The sequence below is a fragment of the Ambystoma mexicanum genome, chromosome 7p (genome assembly GCF_040938575.1).
Source record: "Ambystoma mexicanum isolate Mex_15411 chromosome 7p, UKY_AmexF1_1, whole genome shotgun sequence".
In the NCBI taxonomy this organism is placed as follows: domain Eukaryota; kingdom Metazoa; phylum Chordata; class Amphibia; order Caudata; family Ambystomatidae; genus Ambystoma; species Ambystoma mexicanum.
The window spans coordinates 981,040,148-981,065,373 of NC_090939.1; positions in this window are offsets into that span (position 1 = coordinate 981,040,148).

Sequence of the window (25,226 nt, forward strand, 5' to 3'; positions counted from 1 at the left end):
CAAGAATTACTGCTATCTCTACCGTGCTCAACCCCTATCAGAAATAGCAAACTCCGGGCAAGACTGCCTAAACTGTATGAACCTCTCGCCAGAACACTAGCACCTAGTAACAACAGATCCTGCATTTCACCCGTCACCAATATTAGTAAAACCAAAGGTAACCAAACACAAATAACACAGACTACAGCACTAGCCAACCTACCGTGCCATACTCTTAAAGGAGCTCTAATAAATGCCAGATCCCTGGTGGCACACGCCATTGAGATATCAGAGATCATACAGCTAGAACAACTAGACCTATTAGCAGTCACTGAATCGTGGTTGCACGCTGCGGCAGGTCCAGCATTATCACTAGCTATCCCTAAAGGCTACACTATCTTTAGAGCAGACAGAACTGAGGCACGAGGTGGTGGAATTGCACTTATTGCAAAAGATAACTTACCTATCAGACTCATACCACATCTTGATACCAATTCATGCGAGAACCTATCAGCCAAACTTAACTTAAATTGTACCCAAACTCTTACTATCCACCTAATATACAGACCTCCAAACTCCATTGGTACCTTCCAAGATGACTTATCTAATATCATATCAAACAATCTAAAAAACTCCTCCCAGGTAATCGTATTAGGAGACTTTAACTTAGGGCATAACGACCCAAAAGACGCACATGCCTCTACTGTGGCAAATATCCTTACAGAACAAGGTCTCACCCAAAAAGTACTAGACCCTACACATTCCAAAGGAAGAACTCTGGATTGGATAGCGGACCATAATTGCAATGTGACTATCTCTTCCAACTCGCCTGTGATATGGTCAGACCACCACCTGATAACCTTTACTATTAACACTGAGAAAACTACTGCACTGCCCACACCACTAGCTCCATCAGTCCCTACTCGCAACAAAAAAAACATCACCTGCGATAAACTACTCCCCCTCATCTTACCCACCCTTAATGCCCTCCCAGAAAACCTGGGACCAGACGCCCTGACCAAAATCTTCAATAACACCATGACCACCTCACTGGACACAATCGCGCCACTCAAAATTAGAAAAAGCAAACCTAAGGCGCATCTCAACTCCTGGTACACACCCCACTTAAAAACACTACGCACCAAAAAAAGATCCTGCCAATCACTATGGAAAGCTCACCCCTCCGAAGAAAATAAAACTAATCTGCGCGCTATCTCTGCTCTCTACAAGAAAGAAATTCTCTTAGCCAAACGTGAATCCTACAATTCAAGAATAGCCCAAGCTAACTCCAGTACTAAGGAACTCTTTGCCATCCTCAAAGAACTCGAAGCACCCATCCCCATACCTGACAACTGCATTAAGGACAAACTTTGGTGCTCGAATATCCAACAAGCACTGACAGGCAAAGTTGCTACTCTTCAAACAAAAATTAAGAATAAAAAAGCTTCACTAACAATAAACCCGCCCAACATTACCACTTCAACCCTGCCCACTATTTCCGACACACTAACACGATTCAAATTTTCAAAAGTTACTATTCTCGAGACAGAAAAGACTATACTCTCTCTCAAACCCTCTAACTGCCAAGGTGACCAGTGCCCTGCCCAACTCATAAAAGATGCAGCCAGAGAACTATCACCCTTTATCACTAAACTGATCAACGCATCATTTAGGTCCAACAGTATCCCCACTAACCTTAAGGAATCCTGGGTGCTCCCCCTACTAAAGAAACAAACTTTAGACCCACTAATTCCTACAAATTACCGACCCATTACCACGGTACCATTCCTCTTGAAAATCATAGATAAAATAGCCTATCTACAAATCCAAAAACATTTAGAATCTAATCACCTGTTGGGATCTAGACAATCAGGCTTCCGGCCCCAACACGGGACTGAAACTGCATTAATTGACTTGAAGGCACAGATTGATGACCTCAGGGACAGAGGCGACCTAGCTCTCCTGCTGCTTCTGGACTTATCAGCCGCGTTCGACCTGGTCGATCACCAGGTCCTGTGCAGCCACTTGGACTCGGCAGCACACTTCTCCCCAGAAGCTACAGCTTGGATACAATCCTTCCTCAGTGATCGCACCATGAGAGTATTCTCTCCCATTGCCTCAGCTGACCCTATCCCTATCTCGTGTGGTGTTCCCCAGGGTTCATGCGTCTCGCCTACCTTGTATAATATTTTCACTAAGCCCCTTTTCGATGATTTGGATCTTCTGGGTATCACCTACACTAACTATGCAGATGATACGCAGATCCTCCTACCTATTACTGGTGATTATGAAAAGGATTTGGCCTTGGTAAACAAGGTTTACCTCATCATCCAGGCATGGATGGCCACTCATGGACTATGCCTGAATGATGACAAGACAGAGATCCTTATCCTGGGTACACAAATATCGTTAAAGAAACTTAGCCCAAACTACTCCTCCTTTAGCGTCGACAATAACATCATTCCAACTGCTAAGGAAGTAAAAACATTAGGTTTTTATCTGGATTCTGCCTTAACGCTTAACAAACAGGTAAATACGTTGTCCTCGGCCACTGCCTATACTTGTAAATTAATCAGAGCGGGCAGAGCTTTCCTATCTAATGACAGCTGCATCACCCTTGCTAGAGCTCTTATATTATCAAGACTTGATTACTGCAATGCCATGTATATTGGGGCCAGTAAGCAAATAACTAATAAAATCCAACTCCTGCAAAACAACGCCCTTAGAGCCGCGCTCGGAATTTCCAGGAGAAACCAAATCTCGGACACCAGAAGAGCCTACAACTGGCTGTCGACAATGGACAAAATAAAACTTAAAGTCGCCTCCCTTACACATAAATGTGTAAACAAAGTGGCCCCCAGATATCTTATGGACAGAATCATCACTAAATCTGAGACAAGACTAACCAGACAGTCAAATACTAATTGCCTCCTGACCCCCAGATTCAAATTGGCCAAAGTGGGAGGCAACAGCTTCCAGGTCAAGGCCACCCAACTATGGAATTCATTCCCTACCCTACTCAGACTAGAACCATCCTTTACAAAATTTCGCCACACCCTTATAAAAATGTTCAAAGACTCTGATGGCTAAGCGTGATTTGGCGCTCGCCCTCCTCTCCTAGATCCTACCCTCTATTATTCCAGATCCTACTCAGTATGGTTGCTTGCAAAGATTTTGTATATACTCATTTTTGTATATAATGTATAAATATTCTCTCTATATAGGTAAATTGTAAAAATTGTAATAGTGCATATTGTATTGTATTGTATACCATGTACAACTAAGCTGTGAGTTATCTTTTATGATGCGCCCGACTACCTGCGGGTTTGGTGCGCAATACAAGTAATAAACTAAACTAAACTAAACTAAACTAATGGGAAGGAGTTGGATATCCCATCTCATGTTATAGGACGGGTCTCAGGTTTGTTATTAGAATCATTGAGATATCATATTGCATGCTATAGGAAGGGTCTAAGGATTGGAATGGGAAGGACTTGGATATCACATCTCATGCTATAGGTAGGCTCTCAGGTTTGGAAAGGGAAGGAGTTGGATATCACATTTCATGCTAGAGGTAGGATCTCAGGTTTGGTATTAGAGGCATTGAGATATCACATCTCATGCTATCAGAAGGGTCTCAGGATTGGAATGGGAAGGAGTTGGATATCACATCTCATGTTATAGGAAGAATCTCAGGTTTGGTATTAGAAGCATTGAGATATCACATCTCATGCTATCGGAAGTATCTCAGGTTTGGTATTAGAGGCATTGAGATATCACATCTCATGCTATCATAAGGGTCTCAGGATTGGAATGGGAAGGAGTTGGATATCACATCTCATGCTAAAGGGAGGGTCTCAGGTTTGGAAGGGGAAGGAATTGAATATCACATCACATGCTATAGGAAGGATCTCAGGTTTGGTATTAGAGGCATTGAGATATCACATCTCATGCTATCGGAAGGGTCTCAGGATTGGAATGGGAAGGAGTTGGATATCACATCTCATGCTATAGGAAGGGTCTCAGGTTTGGAACGGGAAGGAGTTGGATATCACATCTCATGTTATAGGAAGAGTCTCAGGTTTGGTATAAGCATTGAGATATCACATCTCTGCAATCGGAAGTGTCTCAGGATTGGAACGGGAAGGAGTTGGATATCCCATCTCATGTTATAAACTGGTCTCAGGTTTGGTATTAGAAGCATTGAGATATCACATCGCATGCTGTAGGAAGGGTCTCAGGTTTGGAATGGGAAGGAATTGGATATCACATCTCATGTCATAGGAAGGATCTCAGGTTTGGTATTAGAAGCATTGAGATATCACATCTCATGCTATAGGAATGGTCTCAGGATTGGAATGGGAAGGAGTTGGATATTACATCTCATGCTATAGGAAGGGTCTCAGGTTTGGTATAAGCATTGAGATATCACATCTCATGCTATAGGAAGGGTCTCAGGATTGGAATGGGAAGGATATGTATATGACATCTCATGCCATAGGAAGGGTCTCAGGTTTGGTATAAGCATTGAGATATCACATCTCTGCTTTTGGAAGGGTCTCGGGATTGGAATGGGAAGGAGTTGGATATCCCATCTCATGTTATAGGAAGAGTCTCAGGTTTGGTATTAGAAGCATTGAGATATCACATCTCATGCTATAGGAAGTGTCTCAGGATTGGAATGTGAAGGACTTGGATATCGCATCTCATGCTATAGGGAGGGTCTCAAGTTTGATATTAGAAGCATTGAGATATCACATCTCATGCTATAGGAAGGGACTCAGGATTGGAATGGGAAGGAGTTGGATATCACATCTCATGCTATAGGAAGGGTATCAGGTTTGGTATAAGCAGTGAGATATCACATCTCATGCTATAGGAAGTGTCTCAGGATTGGAATGGGAAGGAGTTGGATATCACACCTCATGTTATAGGAAGGATCTCAGGTTTGGTATAAGCATTGAGATATCACATCTCTGCTATCGGAAGGGTCTCAGGATTGGAATGGGAAGGAGTTGGATATTCCCATCTCATTTTATAGGAAGGGTATATCAAGTCTTAGCATGAGATGTGATATCCAGCTCCTTCCATTCCAATCCTGAGACCCTCCCTATAGCATGAGATGTGATATCTAAGTCCTTCCCATTCCAATCCTGAGACCCTTCCGATAGCAGAGATGTGATATCTCAATGCTTATACCAAACCTGAGACCCTTCCTATAGCACGAGATGTGATATCCAACTCCTTCCCATTCCAATCCTGAGACCCTTCCTATAGCATGAGATGTGATATCTCAATGCTTCTACCAAAACTGAGACCCTTCCTTTAGCATGAGATGTGATATCCAACTCCTTCCCATTCCAATCCTGAGACCCTTCCTATAGCATGAGATGTGATATCTCAATGCTTCTAATACCAAACCTGAGATCCTTCCTATAACATGAGATGTGATATCCAACTCCTTCCCATTCCAATCCTGAGACCCTTCCTATAGCATGAGATGTGATATCTCAATGCTTATACCAAACCTGAGACCCTTCCTGTGGCATGAGATGTCATATACAACTCCTTCCCATTCCAATCCTGAGACCCTTCCTATAGCATGAGATGTGATATCTCAATACTTATACCAAACCTGAGACCCTTCCTATAACATGAGATGTGATATCCAAGTCCTTCCCATTCCAATCCTGAGACCCTTCCTATAGCATGAGATGTCATATCTCAATGCTTCTAATACCAAACCTGAGACCCTTCCTATAACATGAATTGTGATATCCAAGTCCTTCCCATTCCAATCTTGAGACCTTTCCAATAGCAGAGATGTGATATCTCAATGCTTATACCAAACCTGAGATCCTTCCTATGACATGAGATGTGATATCTAAATCCTTCTTATTCCAAACCTGAGACCCTTCCTACAGCATGTGATGTGATATCTCAATGCTTCTAATATCAAAACTGAGACCCGTCCTATAACATGAGATGGGATATCCAACTCCTTCCCGTTCCAAACCTGATACCCTTCCTATAGCATGAGATGTGATATCCAATTCCTTCCCATCCCAATCCTGAGACACCTCCGATAGCAGAGATGTGAAATCTCAATGCTTATACCAAACCTGAGACTCTTACTATAACATGAGATGTGATATCTAACTCCTTCCCGTTCCAAACCTGAGACCCTTCCTATAGCATGAGATGCGATATCCAACTCCTTCCCATTCCAATCCTGAGACCCTTCCCATAGCATGAGATGTGATATCTCAATGCTTCTAATACCAAACCTGTGATCCTTCCTATAACAAGAGATGTGATATCCAAATCCTTCCCCTTCCAAATCTGAGACCCTCCCTTTAGCATGAGATGTGATATCTCAATGCCTCTAATACCAAACCTGAGATCCTTCCGATAGCATGAGATGTGATATCTCAATGCTTCTAATACCAAACCTGAGATCCTTCCTATAACATGAGATGTGATATCCAAATACTTCCCCTTCCATTCCTGAGACCCTCCCTTTAGCATGAGATGTGATATCCAACTCCTTCCCATTCCAATCCTGAGACCCTTCTGATAGCATGAGATGTGATATCTCAATGCCTCTAATACCAAACCTGAGATCCTACATCTAACATGAAATGTGATATCCAACTCCTTCCCTTTCCAAACGTGAGACCCTCCCTATAGAATGAGATGTGATATCCAAGTCCTTCCCATTCCAATCCTGAGACCCTTCCTATAGCATGAGATGTGATATCTCAATGCTTCTAATACCAAACCTGAGACCCTTCCTATAACGTAAGATGGGATATCCAACTCCTTCCCATTCCAATCCTGAGACCCTTCTGATAGCAGAGATGTGATATCTCAATGCTTATACCAAACCTGAGACCCTTCCTGTGGCATGAGATGTCATATACAACTCCTTCCCATTCCAATCCTGAGACCCTTCCTATAGCATGAGATGTGATATCTCAATACTTATACCAAACCTGAGACCCTTCCTATAGCATGAGATGTGATATCCAACTCCTTCCCATTCCAATCCTGAGACCCTTCCTATAACATGAGATGTTATGTCTCAATGCTTCTAATACCAAACCTGAGATCATTCCTATGGCATGAGATGTCATATAAAACTCCTTCCCATTCCAATCCTGAGACCCTTCCCATAGCATGAGATGTGATATCGAACTCCTTCCCATTCCAATCCTGCGACCCTTCCTATAGCATGAGATTTGATATCTCAATGCTTCTAATACCAAACCTGAGATCCTTCCGATAGCATGAGATGTGATATCTGAATGCTTCTAATACCAAACCTGAGATCATTCCTACAACACGAGATGTAATATCCAAATCCTTCCCCTTCCAAACCTGAGACCCTCCCTTTAGCATGAGATGTGATATCCAACTACTTCCCATTCCAATCCTGAGACCCTTCCTATAGCATGAGATGTGATGTCTCAATGCTTCTAATACCAAACCTGAGATCCTTCCTATAACATGAGATGTGATATCCAACTCCTTCCCATTCCAATCCTGAGACACTTCCTATAGCATGAGAAGTGATATCTCCATGCTTATACCAAACCTGAGACCCTTCCTATAGCATGAGATGTGATATCCAAATCCTTCCCATTCCAATCCTGAGACCCTTCCTATAGCATGAGATGTGATATCTCAATGCTTATACCAAACCTGAGAGCCTACCTATAGCATGAGATGTGATATCCAACTCCTTCCCGTTCCAAACCTGAGACCCTTCCTATAGCATATGTGATATCCAACTCCTTCCCATTCCAAACATGAGACCCTTCCTATAGCAAGAGTGTAATATCCAACTCCTACCCATTCCAATCCTGAGACCATTCCTATAGCATGAGATGTGATATCTCAATGCTTCTAATACCAAACCTGAGATACTTCCTATGACATGAGATGTGATATCCAATTCCTTCCCATTCCAAACCTGAGATCCTTCCTACAGCATGCGATGTGATATCTCAATGCTTCTAATACCAAACCTGAGACCCGTCCTATAACATGAGATGGGATATCCAACTCCTTCCCGTTCCAAACCTGATACCCTTCCTATAGCATGAGATGTGATATCCAACTCCTTCCCATCCCAATCCTGAGACACCTCCGATAGCAGAGATGTGATATCTCAATGCTTATACCAAACCTGAGACTCTTCCTATAACATGAGATATGATATCCAACTCCTTCCCGTTCCAAACCTGAGACCCTTCCTATAGCATGAGATGTGATATCCAACTCCTTCCCATTCCAATCCTGAGACCCTTCTGATAGCATGAGATGTGATATCTCAATGCTTCTAATACCAAACCTGTGATCCTTCCTATAGCATGAGATGTGATATCCAACTCCTTCCAATTCCAATCCTGAGACCCTTCCTACAGCAATAGATGTGATATCTCAATGCTTCTAATACCAAACCTGAGACCCTTCCTATAACATGAGATGGGAATATCCAACTCCTTCCCATTCCAATCCTGAGACCCTTCCGATAGCAGAGATGTGATATCTCAATGCTTATACCAAACCTGAGATCCTTCCTATAACATGAGATGTGATATCCAACTCCTTCCCATTCCAATCCTGAGACCCTTCCTATAGCATGAGATGTGATATCTCACTGCTTATACCAAACCTGAGACCCTTCCTATAGCATGAGATGTGATATCCAACTCCTTCCCATTCCAATCCTGAGACCCTTCCTATAGCATGAGATGTGATATCTCAATGCTTCTAATATCAAACTTGAGACCCTCCCTATAGCATGAGATGTGATATCCAAGTCCTTCCCATTCCAATCCTGAGACACTTCCTATAGCATGATATGTGATATCCAATGCTTCTAATACCAAACCTGAGACTCTTCCTATAACATGAGATGGGATATCTAACTCCTTCCCATTCCAATCCTGAGACCCTTCCGATAGCAGAGATGTGATATCTCAATGCTTATACGAAACCTGAGACCCTTCCTACGGCATGAGATGTCATATACAACTCCTTCCCATTCCAATCCTGAGACCCTTCCTATAGCATGAGATGTGATATCTCAATGCTTATACCAAACCTGAGACCCTTCCTATAGCATGAGATGTGATATCCAACTCCTTCCCATTCCAATCCTGAGACCCTTCCTATAGCATGAGATGTGATGTCTCAATGCTTCTAATACCAAACCTGAGATCCTTCCTATAACATGAGATGTGATATCCAACTCCTTCCATTCCAATCCTGAGACCCTTCCTATAGCATGAGATGTTATATCTCAATACTTATACCAATCCTGAGCCTTCATGTAGCATGAGATGTGATACCCAACTCATTCCCATTCCAATCCTGAGACGCTTCCTATAACATGAGATGTGATATCTCAATGCCTCTAATACCAAACCTGAGATCCTTCCTCTAACATGAAATGTGATATCCAACTCCTCCCTTTCCAAATCTGAGAGCCTATCTATAGCATGAGATGTGATATCCAAGTCCTTCCCATTCCAATCCTTAGACCCTTCCTGCAGCGTGCAATATGATATCTCAATGATTCTAATAACAAACCTGAGACCCGTCCTATAACATGAGATGGGATATCCAACTCCTTCCCATTCCAATCCTGAGACACTTCTGATAACAGAGATGTGATATCTCAATGCTTATACCAAACCTGAGACCCTTCCTATAACATGAGATCGGATATCCAACTCCTTCCCGTTCCAAACCTGAGACCCTTCCTATAGCATATGTGATATCCAACTCCTTCCCATTCCAAACATGAGACCCTTCCTATAGCAAGAATGTAATATCCAACTCCTTCCCATTCCAACCCTGAGACCATTCCTATAGCATGAGATGTGATATCTCAATGCTTCTAATACCAAACCTGAGATCCTTCGTTTGACATGAGATGTGATATCCAATTCCTCCCCATTCCAAACCTGAGAACCTTCCTACAGCATGCAATGTGATATCTCAATGCTTCTAATACCAAACCTGAGACCAGTCCTATAACATGAGATTGGATATCCAACTCCTTCCCCTTCCAAACCTGAGACCCTTCCTATAGCATGAGATGTGATATCCAACTTCTTCCCATTCCAATCCTGAGACCCTTCCTATAACATGAGATGTGATGTCTCAATGCTTCTAATACCAAACCTGAGATCTTTCCTATAACATGAGATGTGATATCCAACTCCTTCCCATTCCAATCCTGAGACCCTTCCTATAGCATGAGATGTGATATCTCAATGCTTATACCAAACCTGAGACCCTTCCTATAGCTTGAGATGTGATATCCAACTCCTTCCCATTCCAATCCTGAGACCCTTCCTATAGCATGAGATGTGATATCTCAAGGCCTCTAATACCAAACCTGAGATCCTTCCTCTAACATGAATGTGATATCCAACTCCTTCCCCTTCCAAACCTGAGAGCCTTCCTATAGCATGAGATATGATATCCAAGTCCTTCCCATTCCAATCCTGAGACCCTTCCTATAACATGAAATGTGATATCCAACTCCATCCCATTCCAACCTGAGACCTTTCCTATAGCATGAGATGGGATATCCAACTCCTTCCAAATCCAATACTGATACCATTCCGATAGCATGAGATGTGATATCCCAATGCTTCTACCAAATCTGAGACCCATACTATGGCATAAGATGTGATATCAAACTCCTTCCCATTCCAATCCTGAGACCCTTCCTATAGCTTGAGATGTGATATCCAACTTCTTCCCATTCCAATTCTGAGACCCTTTCTATACCATGAGACTTGATATCTCAATGCTTCTAATACCAAACCTGAGACCCGTCCTATAACATGAGATGTGATATCCAAATCCTTCCCCTTCCAAACCTTAGACCCTTCCTTTATCATGAGATGTGATATCCAACTCCTTCCCATTCCAATCCTGAGACCCTTCCGATATCATGACATTTGTTATCTCAATGTTTCTAATATCAAACTTGAGACCCTCCCTATAGCATGAGATGTGACATCCAAGTCCTCCCCATTCCAATCCTGAGACCCTTCCTATAGCATGAGATGTGATATCTCAATGCTTCTAATACCAAACCTGAGACCCTTCCTATAACATGAGATGGGATATCCAACTCAGATGGGATATCCAACTCCTTCCCATTCCAATCCTGAGACCCTTCCGATAGCAGAGATGTGATATCTCAATGCTTATATCAAACCTGAGACCCTTCCTATGGCCTGAGATGTCATATACAACTCCTTCCCATTCCAATCCTGAGACCCTTCCTATAGCATGAGATGTGATATCTCAATGCTTATACCAAATCTGAGACCCTTCCTATGGCATGAGATGTGATATCCAACTCCTTCCCATTCCAATCCTGAGACCCTTCCTATAGCATGAGATGTGATGTCTCAATGCTTCCAATACCAAACCTGAGATCCTTCCTATAACATGAGATGTGATATCCAACTCCTTCCCATTCCAATCCTGAGACCCTTATGATAGCATGAGATGTGATATCTCAATGCCTCTTATACCAAACCTGAGATCCTTCCGATAGCATGAGATGTGATATCTCAATGCTTCTAATACCAAACCTGAGATCCTTCCTATAACATGAGATGTGATATCCAAATCCTTCCCCTTCCAAACCTGAGACTCTCCCTTTAGCATGAGATGTGATATCCAACTCCTTCCCATTCCAATCCTGAGACCCTTCTGATAGCATGAGATGTGATATCTCAATGCCTCTAATACCAAACCTGAGATCCTACCTCTAACATGAAATGTGATATCCAACTCTTTCCCCTTCCAAACCTGAGAGCCTTCCTATAGCATGAGATGTGATATCCAAGCCCTTCCCATTCCAATCCTGAGACCCTTCCTATAACATGAGATGTGATATCCAACTCCTTCCCATTCCAACCTGAGACCCTTCCTATAGCATGAGATGGGATATCCAACTCCTTGGAATTCCAATCCTGATACCCTTCCGATAGCATGAGATGTGATATCCCAATGCTTATACCAAACCTGAGACCCATACTATTGCATGAGATGTGATATCAAACTCCTTCCCATTCCAATCCTGAGACCCTTCCTATAGCTTGAGATGTGATATCCAACTCCTTCTCATTCCAATTCTGAGACCCTTCCTATACCATGAGACTTGATATCTCAGTGCTTCTAATACCAAACCTGAGACCCGTCCTATAACATGAGATGGGAATATCCAACTCCTTCCCATTCCAATCCTGAGACCCTTCCGATAGCAGAGATGTGATATCTCAATGCTTATACCAAACCTGAGATCCTTCCTATAACATGAGATGTGATATCCAACTCCTTCCCATTCCAATCCTGAGACCCTTCCTATAGCATGAGATGTGATATCTCACTGCTTATACCAAACCTGAGACCCTTCCTATAGCATGAGATGTGATATCCAACTCCTTCCCATTCCAATCCTGAGACCCTTCCTATAGCATGAGATGTGATATCTCAATGCTTCTAATATCAAACTTGAGACCCTCCCTATAGCATGAGATGTGATATCCAAGTCCTTCCCATTCCAATCCTGAGACACTTCCTATAGCATGATATGTGATATCCAATGCTTCTAATACCAAACCTGAGACTCTTCCTATAACATGAGATGGGATATCTAACTCCTTCCCATTCCAATCCTGAGACCCTTCCGATAGCAGAGATGTGATATCTCAATGCTTATACGAAACCTGAGACCCTTCCTACGGCATGAGATGTCATATACAACTCTTTCCCATTCCAATCCTGAGACCCTTCCTATAGCATGAGATGTGATATCTCAATGCTTATACCAAACCTGAGACCCTTCCTATAGCATGAGATGTGATATCCAACTCCTTCCCATTCCAATCCTGAGACCCTTCCTATAGCATGAGATGTGATGTCTCAATGCTTCTAATACCAAACCTGAGATCCTTCCTATAACATGAGATGTGATATCCAACTCCTTCCATTCCAATCCTGAGACCCTTCCTATAGCATGAGATGTTATATCTCAATACTTATACCAATCCTGAGCCTTCCTATAGCATGAGATGTGATACCCAACTCATTCCCATTCCAATCCTGATTCGCTTCCTATAACATGAGATGTGATATCTCAATGCCTCTAATACCAAACCTGAGATCCTTCCTCTAACATGAAATGTGATATCCAACTCCTCCCTTTCCAAATCTGAGAGCCTATCTATAGCATGAGATGTGATATCCAAGTCCTTCCCATTCCAATCCTTAGACCCTTCCTGCAGCGTGCAATATGATATCTCAATGATTCTAATAACAAACCTGAGACCCGTCCTATAACATGAGATGGGATATCCAACTCCTTCCCATTCCAATCCTGAGACACTTCTGATAACAGAGATGTGATATCTCAATGCTTATACCAAACCTGAGACCCTTCCTATAACATGAGATCGGATATCCAACTCCTTCCCGTTCCAAACCTGAGACCCTTCCTATAGCATATGTGATATCCAACTCCTTCCCATTCCAAACATGAGACCCTTCCTATAGCAAGAATGTAATATCCAACTCCTTCCCATTCCAACCCTGAGACCATTCCTATAGCATGAGATGTGATATCTCAATGCTTCTGATACCAAACCTGAGATCCTTCGTTTGACATGAGATGTGATATCCAATTCCTCCCCATTCCAAACCTGAGAACCTTCCTACAGCATGCAATGTGATATCTCAATGCTTCTAATACCAAACCTGAGACCAGTCCTATAACATGAGATTGGATATCCAACTCCTTCCCCTTCCAAACCTGAGACCCTTCCTATAGCATGAGATGTGATATCCAACTTCTTCCCATTCCAATCCTGAGACCCTTCCTATAACATGAGATGTGATGTCTCAATGCTTCTAATACCAAACCTGAGATCTTTCCTATAACATGAGATGTGATATCCAACTCCTTCCCATTCCAATCCTGAGACCCTTCCTATAGCATGAGATGTGATATCTCAATGCTTATACCAAACCTGAGACCCTTCCTATAGCTTGAGATGTGATATCCAACTCCTTCCCATTCCAATCCTGAGACCCTTCCTATAGCATGAGATGTGATATCTCAAGGCCTCTAATACCAAACCTGAGATCCTTCCTCTAACATGAATGTGATATCCAACTCCTTCCCCTTCCAAACCTGAGAGCCTTCCTATAGCATGAGATATGATATCCAAGTCCTTCCCATTCCAATCCTGAGACCCTTCCTATAACATGAAATGTGATATCCAACTCCATCCCATTCCAACCTGAGACCTTTCCTATAGCATGAGATGGGATATCCAACTCCTTCCAAATCCAATACTGATACCATTCCGATAGCATGAGATGTGATATCCCAATGCTTCTACCAAATCTGAGACCCATACTATGGCATAAGATGTGATATCAAACTCCTTCCCATTCCAATCCTGAGACCCTTCCTATAGCTTGAGATGTGATATCCAACTTCTTCCCATTCCAATTCTGAGACCCTTTCTATACCATGAGACTTGATATCTCAATGCTTCTAATACCAAACCTGAGACCCGTCCTATAACATGAGATGTGATATCCAAATCCTTCCCCTTCCAAACCTTAGACCCTTCCTTTATCATGAGATGTGATATCCAACTCCTTCCCATTCCAATCCTGAGACCCTTCCGATATCATGACATTTGTTATCTCAATGTTTCTAATATCAAACTTGAGACCCTCCCTATAGCATGAGATGTGACATCCAAGTCCTCCCCATTCCAATCCTGAGACCCTTCCTATAGCATGAGATGTGATATCTCAATGCTTCTAATACCAAACCTGAGACCCTTCCTATAACATGAGATGGGATATCCAACTCAGATGGGATATCCAACTCCTTCCCATTCCAATCCTGAGACCCTTCCGATAGCAGAGATGTGATATCTCAATGCTTATATCAAACCTGAGACCCTTCCTATGGCCTGAGATGTCATATACAACTCCTTCCCATTCCAATCCTGAGACCCTTCCTATAGCATGAGATGTGATATCTCAATGCTTATACCAAATCTGAGACCCTTCCTATGGCATGAGATGTGATATCCAACTCCTTCCCATTCCAATCCTGAGACCCTTCCTATAGCATGAGATGTGATGTCTCAATGCTTCCAATACCAAACCTGAGATCCTTCCTATAACATGAGATGTGATATCCAACTCCTTCCCATTCCAATCCTGAGACCCTTATGATAGCATGAGATGTGATATCTCAATGCCTCTTATACCAAACCTGAGATCCTTCCGATAGCATGAGATGTGATATCTCAATGCTTCTAATACCAAACCTGAGATCCTTCCTATAACATGAGATGTGATATCCAAATCCTTCCCCTTCCAAACCTGAGACTCTCCCTTTAGCATGAGATGTGATATCCAACTCCTTCCCATTCCAATCCTGAGACCCTTCTGATAGCATGAGATGTGATATCTCAATGCCTCTAATACCAAACCTGAGATCCTACCTCTAACATGAAATGTGATATCCAACTCTTTCCCCTTCCAAACCTGAGAGCCTTCCTATAGCATGAGATGTGATATCCAAGCCCTTCCCATTCCAATCCTGAGACCCTTCCTATAACATGAGATGTGATATCCAACTCCTTCCCATTCCAACCTGAGACCCTTCCTATAGCATGAGATGGGATATCCAACTCCTTGGAATTCCAATCCTGATACCCTTCCGATAGCATGAGATGTGATATCCCAATGCTTATACCAAACCTGAGACCCATACTATTGCATGAGATGTGATATCAAACTCCTTCCCATTCCAATCCTGAGACCCTTCCTATAGCTTGAGATGTGATATCCAACTCCTTCTCATTCCAATTCTGAGACCCTTCCTATACCATGAGACTTGATATCTCAGTGCTTCTAATACCAAACCTGAGACCCGTCCTATAACATGAGATGTGATATCCAAATCCTTCCCCTTCCCAACCTTAGACCCTTCCTTTATCATGAGATGTGATATCCAACTCCTTCCCATTCCAATCCTGAGACCCTTCCGATATCATGAGATGTGATATCTCAATGCTTCTAATATCAAACTTGAGACCCTCCCTATAGCATGAGATGTGATATCCAAGTCCTTCCCATTCCAATCCTGAGACCCTTCCTATAGCATGAGATGTGATATCTCAATGCTTCTAATACCAAACCTGAGACCTTTCCTATAACATGAGATGGGAATATCCAACTTCTTCCCATTCCAATCCTGAGACCCTTCCGATAGAAGAGATGTGATATCTCAATGCTTATACCAAACCTGAGATCCTTCCTATAGCATGAGATGTGATATCCTACTCCTTCCCATTCCAATCCTGAGACCCTTCCTATAGCATGAGATGTGATATCTCAATGCTTCTAATATCAAACTTGAGACCTTCCCTATAGCATGAGATGTGATATCCAAGTCCTTCCCATTCCAATCCTGAGACACTTCCTATAGCATGAGATGTGATATCTCAATGCTTCTAATACCAAACCTGAGACTCTTCCTATAACATGAGATGGGATATCAACTCCTTCCCATTCCAATCCTGAGACCCTTCCGATAGCAGAGATGTGATATCTCAAAGCTTATACCAAACCTGAGACCCTTCCTATGGCTTGAGATGTCATATACAACTCCTTCCCATTCCAATCCTGAGACCCTTCCGATAGCATGAGATGTGATATCTCAATGCTTATACCAAACCTGAGACCCTTCCTATAGCATGAGATGTGATATCCAACTCCTTCCCATTCCAATCCTGAGACCCTTCCTATAGCATGAGATGTGATATCTCAATGCTTCTAATACCAAACCTGAGATCCTTCGTTTAACATGAGATGTGATATCCAACTCCTTCCATTCCAATCCTGAGACCCTTCCTATAGCATGAGATGTGATATCTCAATGCTTATACCAAACCTGAGACCCTTCCTATAGCATGAGATGTGATATCCAACTCCTTCCCATTCCAATCCTGAGACCCTTCCTATAGCATGAGATGTGATATCTCAATGCCTCTAATACCAAACCTGAGATCCTTCCTCTAACATGAAATGTGATATCCAACTCCTTCCCTTTCCAAACCTGAGAGCCTATCCATAGCATGAGATGTGATATCCAAGTCCTTCCCATTCCAATCCTTAGACCCTTCCTACAGCATGCAATATGATATCTCAATGATTCTAATAACAATCCTGAGACCCGTCCTATAACATGAGATGGGATATCCAACTCCTTCCCATCCCAATCCTGAGACACTTCCGATTGCAGAGATGTGATATCTCAATGATTATACCAAACCTGAAACTCTTCCTATAACATGAGATGTGATATCTGTTAGGAAAGATTTAATAATTGTAGGTAATTTTCCTTCCATGTGGCAACCCCTAAACTTTTTGCTGTTGTTTTTCACCTTGTTCTCGACTTTGCCAGAGAAGTGCAGCCTTCTGCCGCACTCCTCTGGGATTTCGCTCCTTTCTTACGGGGAAACTGACATCCCCTTAAGACAGTCAGTACCGGGAAACGCTGTTTTCCGTAGTTTCTTTTATCATGTTGCGGCTTTCGTGCAACATGACACAAGAGGGCACTGTAAGATAAGTTACTGCTCTCTTGGGTCTCTAGCCTTCTACAGGCCCTAGATACTCTTCCAGGATTGTAACTGATCGGTGCAAGTGATTCACGGACGGGAATGGTGGCAGCGATCGTTTATTGTGTTTTGAGCACCTTTTGGCGTTCTAAGCGCGTTTCTCGCGCTCAACCCAAAATGGTGGCCTAGAGCCCAAAATGGCCAGACCACGAGGCTCCTTTGTCCTGTCCGCTGACCATCTTGCTCCCTTCACCTTCACCAGGTCGAGCCGACCTGGGGCCTTCCTTATTTGGGCATGTACTTTCCCGCGAAACACAGATGCTTTCGCGGGCTTCTACATGTCTTGTGTGTGCCTCCAGGATGTGGGCTGGGATGCCTGGTCCCAATACACATCCTGGGTGCCAGAGAGTCTAGGGTGGTGTGAATGCCTGGGACCACCGTGGTCCGTGATAGGTCCATGAATGGTGTGAGTGTTGATGAGCGGATCTCCCATTGGGTCCCCTCCGTTTTGGCGCGAAGGGAACCGTGGATAAGAGGGGGCTGGAAACACCACTACCATGTCGATCTCCTGAGTTCTCACGAACGAAGGAATACAGGAGCCAAGTATCCTGCAACCAAGAGGCTGAACCGAGGAATCGCTGGTGACCCGCTGAAGGACTGCTCCTCTGCACTGCTGTCGCCTTGTGAAACCCTTTTCACCTTTGATCGAACCAGAAGGCCTGTACTGGTACTTCGACCCTTGGAATAGCGGGGACAGCTATTCTCGGCATCTTCACCATCTCCTGCTAGTAAGCCTTCGGAAGCGTCTCTGGGCCATCCAGCAGACTGACCAGCCTACACAGGAGTCTTGCTCTGTAACCGCCGCCAGGTTGTGTAGTATATCGAGTCCTTGTCACTCTCACATGATTCGTACACTTGGCGTTCCCAGGTCTGAAGTGAGTAGTGTACATTTGGCTCAGATACACACCGCCGCTCCGTTGCCCTGCTGTGGTAACAAACTGTGCGGGTTCCTTCGTTTGGGACGTCTTTTACTCAACTCTGCTGCTGCAGACTCAATACGACGACGAGACATTGAGATATCACATCTCATGCTATAGGAAGGGTCTCAGGATTGGAATGGGAAGGACTTGGATATCACACCTCATGCTATAGGCAGGGTCTCAGGTTTGGAAAGGGAAGGAGTTGGATATCACATTTCATTTTAGAGGTAGGATCTCAGGTTTGGTATTAGAGGCATTGAGATATCACATCTCATGCTATCAGAAGGGTCTCAGGATTGGAATGGGAAGGAGTTGGATATCACATCTCATGTTATAGGAAGGATCTCAGGTTTGGTATTAGAAGCATTGAGATATCACATCTCATGCTATCGGAAGTATCTCAGGTTTGGTATTAGAGGCATTGAGATATCACATCTCATGCTATCATAAGGGTCTCAGTATTGGAATGGGAAGGAGTTGGATATCACATCTCATGCTAAAGGGAGGGTCTCAGGTTTGGAAGGGGAAGGAATTGAATATCACATCACATGTTATAGGAAGGATCTCAGGTTTGATATTAGAGGCATTGAGATATCACATCTCATGCTATCGGAAGGGTCTCAGGATTGGAATGGGAAGGAGTTGGATATCACATCTCATGCTATAGGAAGGGTCTCAGGTTTGGAACGGGAAGGAGTTGTATATCACATCTCATGTTATAGGAAGAGTCTCAGGTTTGGTATAAGCATTGAGATATCACATCTCTGCAATCGGAAGTGTCTCAGGATTGGAACGGGAAGGAGTTGGATATCCCATCTCATGTTATAGGACTGGTCTCAGGTTTGGTATTAGAAGCATTGAGATATCACATCGCATGCTGTAGGAAGGGTCTCAGGTTTGGAATGGGAAGGAATTGGATATCACATCTCATGTCATAGGAAGGATCTCAGGTTTGGTATTAGAAGCATTGAGATATCACATCTCATGCTATAGGAATGGTCTCAGGATTGGAATGGGAAGGAGTTGGATATTACATTCTTGCTATGGGAAGGGTTTCATGTTTGGAATTGGAAGGAGTTGGATATCACATCTCATGTTATAGGAAGGGTCTCAGGTTTGGTATAAGCATTGAGATATCACATCTCTGCTATCGGAAGTGTCTCAGGATTGGAATGGGAAGGAGTTGGATATCCCATCTCATGTTATAGGACGGGTCTCAGGTTTGTTATTAGAATCATTGAGATATCATATTGCATGCTATAGGAAGGGTCTAAGGATTGGAATGGGAAGGACTTGGATATCACATCTCATGCTATAGGTAGGCTCTCAGGTTTGGAAAGGGAAGGAGTTGGATATCACATTTCATGCTAGAGGTAGGATCTCAGGTTTGGTATTAGAGGCATTGAGATATCACATCTCATGCTATCAGAAGGGTCTCAGGATTGGAATGGGAAGGAGTTGGATATCACATCTCATGTTATAGGAAGAATCTCAGGTTTGGTATTAGAAGCATTGAGATATCACATCTCATGCTATCGGAAGTATCTCAGGTTTGGTATTAGAGGCATTGAGATATCACATCTCATGCTATCATAAGGGTCTCAGGATTGGAATGGGAAGGAGTTGGATATCACATCTCATGCTAAAGGGAGGGTCTCAGGTTTGGAAGGGGAAGGAATTGAATATCACATCACATGCTATAGGAAGGATCTCAGGTTTGGTATTAGAGGCATTGAGATATCACATCTCATGCTATCGGAAGGGTCTCAGGATTGGAATGGGAAGGAGTTGGATATCACATCTCATGCTATAGGAAGGGTCTCAGGTTTGGAACGGGAAGGAGTTGGATATCACATCTCATGTTATAGGAAGAGTCTCAGGTTTGGTATAAGCATTGAGATATCACATCTCTGCAATCGGAAGTGTCTCAGGATTGGAACGGGAAGGAGTTGGATATCCCATCTCATGTTATAAACTGGTCTCAGGTTTGGTATTAGAAGCATTGAGATATCACATCGCATGCTGTAGGAAGGGTCTCAGGTTTGGAATGGGAAGGAATTGGATATCACATCTCATGTCATAGGAAGGATCTCAGGTTTGGTATTAGAAGCATTGAGATATCACATCTCATGCTATAGGAATGGTCTCAGGATTGGAATGGGAAGGAGTTGGATATTACATCTCATGCTATAGGAAGGGTCTCAGGTTTGGTATAAGCATTGAGATATCACATCTCATGCTATAGGAAGGGTCTCAGGATTGGAATGGGAAGGATATGTATATGACATCTCATGCCATAGGAAGGGTCTCAGGTTTGGTATAAGCATTGAGATATCACATCTCTGCTTTTGGAAGGGTCTCGGGATTGGAATGGGAAGGAGTTGGATATCCCATCTCATGTTATAGGAAGAGTCTCAGGTTTGGTATTAGAAGCATTGAGATAATCCATCTCATGCTATAGGAAGTGTCTCAGGATTGGAATGTGAAGGACTTGGATATCGCATCTCATGCTATAGGGAGGGTCTCAAGTTTGATATTAGAAGCATTGAGATATCACATCTCATGCTATAGGAAGGGACTCAGGATTGGAATGGGAAGGAGTTGGATATCACATCTCATGCTATAGGAAGGGTATCAGGTTTGGTATAAGCAGTGAGATATCACATCTCATGCTATAGGAAGTGTCTCAGGATTGGAATGGGAAGGAGTTGGATATCACACCTCATGTTATAGGAAGGATCTCAGGTTTGGTATAAGCATTGAGATATCACATCTCTGCTATCGGAAGGGTCTCAGGATTGGAATGGGAAGGAGTTGGATATTCCCATCTCATTTTATAGGAAGGGTATATCAAGTCTTAGCATGAGATGTGATATCCAGCTCCTTCCATTCCAATCCTGAGACCCTCCCTATAGCATGAGATGTGATATCTAAGTCCTTCCCATTCCAATCCTGAGACCCTTCCGATAGCAGAGATGTGATATCTCAATGCTTATACCAAACCTGAGACCCTTCCTATAGCACGAGATGTGATATCCAACTCCTTCCCATTCCAATCCTGAGACCCTTCCTATAGCATGAGATGTGATATCTCAATGCTTCTACCAAAACTGAGACCCTTCCTTTAGCATGAGATGTGATATCCAACTCCTTCCCATTCCAATCCTGAGACCCTTCCTATAGCATGAGATGTGATATCTCAATGCTTCTAATACCAAACCTGAGATCCTTCCTATAACATGAGATGTGATATCCAACTCCTTCCCATTCCAATCCTGAGACCCTTCCTATAGCATGAGATGTGATATCTCAATGCTTATACCAAACCTGAGACCCTTCCTGTGGCATGAGATGTCATATACAACTCCTTCCCATTCCAATCCTGAGACCCTTCCTATAGCATGAGATGTGATATCTCAATACTTATACCAAACCTGAGACCCTTCCTATAACATGAGATGTGATATCCAAGTCCTTCCCATTCCAATCCTGAGACCCTTCCTATAGCATGAGATGTCATATCTCAATGCTTCTAATACCAAACCTGAGACCCTTCCTATAACATGAATTGTGATATCCAGGTCCTTCCCATTCCAATCTTGAGACCTTTCCAATAGCAGAGATGTGATATCTCAATGCTTATACCAAACCTGAGATCCTTCCTATGACATGAGATGTGATATCTAAATCCTTCTTATTCCAAACCTGAGACCCTTCCTACAGCATGTGATGTGATATCTCAATGCTTCTAATATCAAAACTGAGACCCGTCCTATAACATGAGATGGGATATCCAACTCCTTCCCGTTCCAAACCTGATACCCTTCCTATAGCATGAGATGTGATATCCAATTCCTTCCCATCCCAATCCTGAGACACCTCCGATAGCAGAGATGTGAAATCTCAATGCTTATACCAAACCTGAGACTCTTACTATAACATGAGATGTGATATCTAACTCCTTCCCGTTCCAAACCTGAGACCCTTCCTATAGCATGAGATGCGATATCCAACTCCTTCCCATTCCAATCCTGAGACCCTTCCCATAGCATGAGATGTGATATCTCAATGCTTCTAATACCAAACCTGTGATCCTTCCTATAACAAGAGATGTGATATCCAAATCCTTCCCCTTCCAAATCTGAGACCCTCCCTTTAGCATGAGATGTGATATCTCAATGCCTCTAATACCAAACCTGAGATCCTTCCGATAGCATGAGATGTGATATCTCAATGCTTCTAATACCAAACCTGAGATCCTTCCTATAACATGAGATGTGATATCCAAATACTTCCCCTTCCATTCCTGAGACCCTCCCTTTAGCATGAGATGTGATATCCAACTCCTTCCCATTCCAATCCTGAGACCCTTCTGATAGCATGAGATGTGATATCTCAATGCCTCTAATACCAAACCTGAGATCCTACATCTAACATGAAATGTGATATCCAACTCCTTCCCTTTCCAAACGTGAGACCCTCCCTATAGAATGAGATGTGATATCCAAGTCCTTCCCATTCCAATCCTGAGACCCTTCCTATAGCATGAGATGTGATATCTCAATGCTTCTAATACCAAACCTGAGACCCTTCCTATAACGTAAGATGGGATATCCAACTCCTTCCCATTCCAATCCTGAGACCCTTCTGATAGCAGAGATGTGATATCTCAATGCTTATACCAAACCTGAGACCCTTCCTGTGGCATGAGATGTCATATACAACTCCTTCCCATTCCAATCCTGAGACCCTTCCTATAGCATGAGATGTGATATCTCAATACTTATACCAAACCTGAGACCCTTCCTATAGCATGAGATGTGATATCCAACTCCTTCCCATTCCAATCCTGAGACCCTTCCTATAACATGAGATGTTATGTCTCAATGCTTCTAATACCAAACCTGAGATCATTCCTATGGCATGAGATGTCATATAAAACTCCTTCCCATTCCAATCCTGAGACCCTTCCCATAGCATGAGATGTGATATCGAACTCCTTCCCATTCCAATCCTGCGACCCTTCCTATAGCATGAGATTTGATATCTCAATGCTTCTAATACCAAACCTGAGATCCTTCCGATAGCATGAGATGTGATATCTGAATGCTTCTAATACCAAACCTGAGATCATTCCTACAACACGAGATGTAATATCCAAATCCTTCCCCTTCCAAACCTGAGACCCTCCCTTTAGCATGAGATGTGATATCCAACTACTTCCCATTCCAATCCTGAGACCCTTCCTATAGCATGAGATGTGATGTCTCAATGCTTCTAATACCAAACCTGAGATCCTTCCTATAACATGAGATGTGATATCCAACTCCTTCCCATTCCAATCCTGAGACACTTCCTATAGCATGAGAAGTGATATCTCCATGCTTATACCAAACCTGAGACCCTTCCTATAGCATGAGATGTGATATCCAAATCCTTCCCATTCCAATCCTGAGACCCTTCCTATAGCATGAGATGTGATATCTCAATGCTTATACCAAACCTGAGAGCCTACCTATAGCATGAGATGTGATATCCAACTCCTTCCCGTTCCAAACCTGAGACCCTTCCTATAGCATATGTGATATCCAACTCCTTCCCATTCCAAACATGAGACCCTTCCTATAGCAAGAGTGTAATATCCAACTCCTACCCATTCCAATCCTGAGACCATTCCTATAGCATGAGATGTGATATCTCAATGCTTCTAATACCAAACCTGAGATACTTCCTATGACATGAGATGTGATATCCAATTCCTTCCCATTCCAAACCTGAGATCCTTCCTACAGCATGCGATGTGATATCTCAATGCTTCTAATACCAAACCTGAGACCCGTCCTATAACATGAGATGGGATATCCAACTCCTTCCCGTTCCAAACCTGATACCCTTCCTATAGCATGAGATGTGATATCCAACTCCTTCCCATCCCAATCCTGAGACACCTCCGATAGCAGAGATGTGATATCTCAATGCTTATACCAAACCTGAGACTCTTCCTATAACATGAGATATGATATCCAACTCCTTCCCGTTCCAAACCTGAGACCCTTCCTATAGCATGAGATGTGATATCCAACTCCTTCCCATTCCAATCCTGAGACCCTTCTGATAGCATGAGATGTGATATCTCAATGCTTCTAATACCAAACCTGTGATCCTTCCTATAGCATGAGATGTGATATCCAACTCCTTCCAATTCCAATCCTGAGACCCTTCCTACAGCAATAGATGTGATATCTCAATGCTTCTAATACCAAACCTGAGACCCTTCCTATAACATGAGATGGGAATATCCAACTCCTTCCCATTCCAATCCTGAGACCCTTCCGATAGCAGAGATGTGATATCTCAATGCTTATACCAAACCTGAGATCCTTCCTATAACATGAGATGTGATATCCAACTCCTTCCCATTCCAATCCTGAGACCCTTCCTATAGCATGAGATGTGATATCTCACTGCTTATACCAAACCTGAGACCCTTCCTATAGCATGAGATGTGATATCCAACTCCTTCCCATTCCAATCCTGAGACCCTTCCTATAGCATGAGATGTGATATCTCAATG